Source organism: Geospiza fortis, unplaced genomic scaffold, assembly GCF_000277835.1.
Source record: "Geospiza fortis unplaced genomic scaffold, GeoFor_1.0 scaffold237, whole genome shotgun sequence".
Lineage (NCBI taxonomy): Eukaryota > Metazoa > Chordata > Aves > Passeriformes > Thraupidae > Geospiza > Geospiza fortis.
In genome coordinates, this window is record NW_005054319.1 from 3819229 (window position 1) to 3823453 (window position 4225).

Below are 4225 nucleotides of genomic sequence, written 5' to 3' on the forward strand. Positions count from 1 at the left end.
CAGCCTGGCGCTCCCGTGCGTCTGTGACACCCCTTGTCCCTTGTCCCCGCAGCGAAGAGCCCGGCTCCATACACCTCGGTGATCTGTGCCGATCCCGCTCCGCCTTGTCAGTGCCTTTCTGCTACTGAGCGGGTCAGGACCAGACCCAGCCCCTCGAGCAGTGCGGAGCAGAGGGACTGTCCCTGTCCCTGTCCCTTCCCCTCGACAGCCTGGGCTACGGCCGGCCTGGAGCGGCTCTGAGCTACAGGATAATGCCGCCAGAAAAACGGGAGCGGGTCAAGTTGCATCAGTATTCACATTGATTATGGAGGGGAAAGAGACACGGACATCTCACTCACTAGAGTACATAATTCTATTGTTGGACCATAAAACCATTGTGGTTTCTGCTATATTGTTTGTGGCATCCAATGTTTTTAATGCTGATCCTCTTATTCAGTTACTTTAAATGTATAATCCGTGAAGGCTTTTATGTTTTCCAAGTGACATACAAACACCGAATAGTTCTTACAAACTTCTTGTGGATATGCAATAAAAACTCTTACTCGACTGGAAAAACTGAGAAACAATTTCCTTATGCATCAGCAGAGGCTGCTCTTAGGACTCCCAAATCTTTGAGTAGAACTTCAGATTTTTAGAAAGTTGGTATATGGAGATAAAAGACATTTTACCATAGCGTAAGTAGCTCCTACTATGAAATACATAATGTTTTAAATAATAATGAATAAGAAAAAAGAATATGTAATTGAAAATAATTTTGGCTTTTTTTTCAGTCAGCACGAGAATTGCTTTCTAACATAATGAATTAACAAGTTTCCAGGAGTGTGTACCACAGGGACAGTTAAATCTGATGGTTTCATGGAGTCCAGTTTATTTGTTCAAGCCTTCTAGCAATGTCCTGTTTAAAGTCACATGAGTCAAAGGCACTGTTCAGCCAGATGGTTGAGATGCAGCTCCTGTTGCTCATTCAAGGGAGAGCACACCAGGGGCAGGCAGAGTTCAAAATGCAACCAGAAGCTCCGATTTCTGTCTGAGCTCCCTTTGTCTGGAAACCAGATCTCAGGAGACTGTGCTGCTTCCTGGATGAATGAAATGTACCCACTCGAGTGCAGAGGCTCTGACTAATGCCTGGGCAGACATTTAACTCCCATCAGAATCAACAGCACATCGTGTCTTCGGTGTCTTCATCACCTGGCTCATTAAAATTCTGGGTGCTGCAGTGAGGAGCACCATGCAAGCACCAGGAACATCTCACCTGTCAACACGGGGTCTTTCCAGTCCACACAGGTCAAGGCAATATTACAGCTTACACAGAATAATGTACCAGAATTATTGCTCTGCATGTAAGATTAATCAGTCTCATCTGTATTGCATTGCAGCTCATTTCTCCCAAATTTCATGTGAAGCGGTATGAAAAAAGTAATAAAATAATTGTAAAATGTTGGACTTAGCCTGTAGGAAAACAGTAGTCAATTGCTTTTATACAGCTTGAGTCTACCCTTTATAATATGAATCATGATGGCATCCTGGGCAAATAACCTCACATTACTTCAAAATAAACTTCAAACTCCTGATCTTGATTTTAAAACCCACTTTACAATTCAGACCTGATCCCAAACAGGTTTTGACTGAATGCATGACAGTGATAAAGGCTTTGCATCCTTTTAAATTCAGGCAATGTATAGCTTGAATGTTTTGCTTAATTATAGATAGATTTTTGTCAAGATCTCTTATTCAGACAAGCTGAGGAGTAACACAAGCAGCAGCAAGCAATAAACATCTGACTTTCAGACTTCTGTAAGGTATATGATGGTAAATTGCTCATGACAACAAAAGTATTGTCCTTTATTACTCTACTGTTTCTTCTTGACAGGGGAGGTCAGTAAAACAGGAACAAATCCCAATAAAGACACTCAGAAACGTCAGTTACCACACAGTGGGGTGTAAATGTGGAGGACACAGGGAAAGACAGGTATTATCCATTGTACTTCTTAATATCCTTAATATTTTGTTATGGTGCTTCAGTGCTTTCAGAATAAAAGGAGGTGATTGCCCTGCCCTGCTCTGGGGTGGCCTCACCTCCAGTCCTGTGTGCATTTTTGGGCACCACAATATAAAAAAAGACATGAAACTAATAGAGAGTGTCCAAAGGAGGCCTGGAGGATGGGGAAGGGTCTGCAGGGGAGGCCAAATGAGGAGCAGCTGAGCACCCTTGGTCTGTTCAGCCTGGAGGAGACTCAGGGGATGCCTCAGTGTGGTCTCCAACAGCCTCCAGAGGGGCAGCTCCAGTCTCTGCTCCCTGTGACCAGGGACAGGACCAAGGGAATGGCTGCAGCTGGATCAGGGGAGGGCCAGGCTGGATATTAGGAAAAAAAAAAATTCCCCCCAGAGGGTGTTTGGCACTGGAACAGGCTCCCAGGACAATGGTCACAGCACCAGCCCAGCAGAGCTCAAGGAGCATTTGGACAAAGCTCTGAGGGCCAGGGTGGGGTTTGGGAATTGTACAGACTGTCCTGTGCAGGGCCAGGAGCTGGATTTCAAACATCCCTGTGGGTCCTTTCCAGCTCAGGATACTCTCATGGTTCTATGACTCTGTGAACCCAAACAACATGATTTACCCCACTTTACCCTACTTGCAGATTCTAAGACCTAAATTTAACACAGGTAATAATTTATTGAAACACTTCTTGTGACTGTAGGCAGTGTTTTTTCATATTGAAGTCCATATAAATCTTCATTTTGAGAGACTGGCATGCAGCAGTACATTATCATAAATAATAAATCATTAAAATTCCGAGAAAGTCTATCATTTTTACATCAATACATCACATACTAAAGCATAAGCTAGCTGAATACTTGATCACTCAATGTATTTTAAAATAAAAATGGGGTTTTTTCCTTATGACCAAAATGATCAGTTCATAGGCACTGTGATGATGTTTCACTGTAGGATAAAAGTGGATTGGGTTAGAGGGGAAAGCACAGAGAGCACAGGCAACTTACAGTTGCATTTGAGAGGGTTTTGAAACTTCTGGCTCTGTGGCTGTCAGGCAGCCTAGTGTGTCAGCAGCCCACAGAATGGATTTTTAATTTTTAATTTAACTTTGACAGTTTCTATTGCCTTCAAAAGGGCTTTATTCTCTTTGGAAGCAGCTCTTGTATGCTAGCTGCTATTTGTCTTTGATGCCTAACTGGAGTGTCTAACACCAGAACTTCAGTGTCTGTGCAAAATGCATTGGGATTCTCAATAATATAAAGGGTTGGTGTTTAGGATGAAGGTCTGCAATTCAGGGGATCTGACACAGATCTTTGTTAACACACATCTGTCTGGCCACTATCACTAACACAATTTTGCAAAAACTTCTAAATAAATTAGGAGACTGTGCCTCCTTTTTAGGGTGAAGCTTAAGCACATGAAAGGCAGTGTACAAGTGACTTTAGATGAAAGATTGGCTTTTTTAAATTTTCTTTTGATACTTCACGTTTGTTCCACTCATTATAATCCAGATCTTCTGTGAATTATTCACCTAAAATATCTGAAAGGCCTGAATTAAGCTAGACCAACTGATACAGGTTTAGGTCCTCATCATAGGTGACTTAGAAATTCAGCTCTTATTGTAATGGAAGTCAAGCATTTAACTGGCTAAAGAAATTTTCAAAAGTGCCAGCTGTCCAACTTTGCAAATTTCTCTACATCTCCTTAGCATTTCTCAGATTATAAACTCACACCAGACAAAATTTGTCTATTCCTGTATGTCCTGTATATATGTCTGTGCATCACAATGGGACTCAATGTTTTTTATTTGTATCAGAGCAGTGTTTATATCAGCTAGGTTATATTAATTTATTTTTTCCATTTTTTTTCTAAGAAATTGCTACTTGGGCTGCCATTTACATTTTCCAAAAGGTGAAAAAAAATTTCATTTGTGTAATTCCTTAAGTATGAATCACTGTCAAATGTATCAATCCACTTCTTCCATGACAAGTTTAGCTATTTACTCTATTACCTATACTACTACTCACCAGCAATGAAGCCTGAAATTATGCAATTTTTTCAGTACTTTCTTAATATGTTCGCTGAAGTAATCAGATGTGATCTGACTCTGTATTTATTATTTAATATCAGTTTCTAACTTCATAAAAGTCCCCTGGCTACTGATTAGAGAGGTGTCACAAAACCGAACTCCAACATTTTAAGCATATTCCAAGAAACTTGGTACCTGGCAAA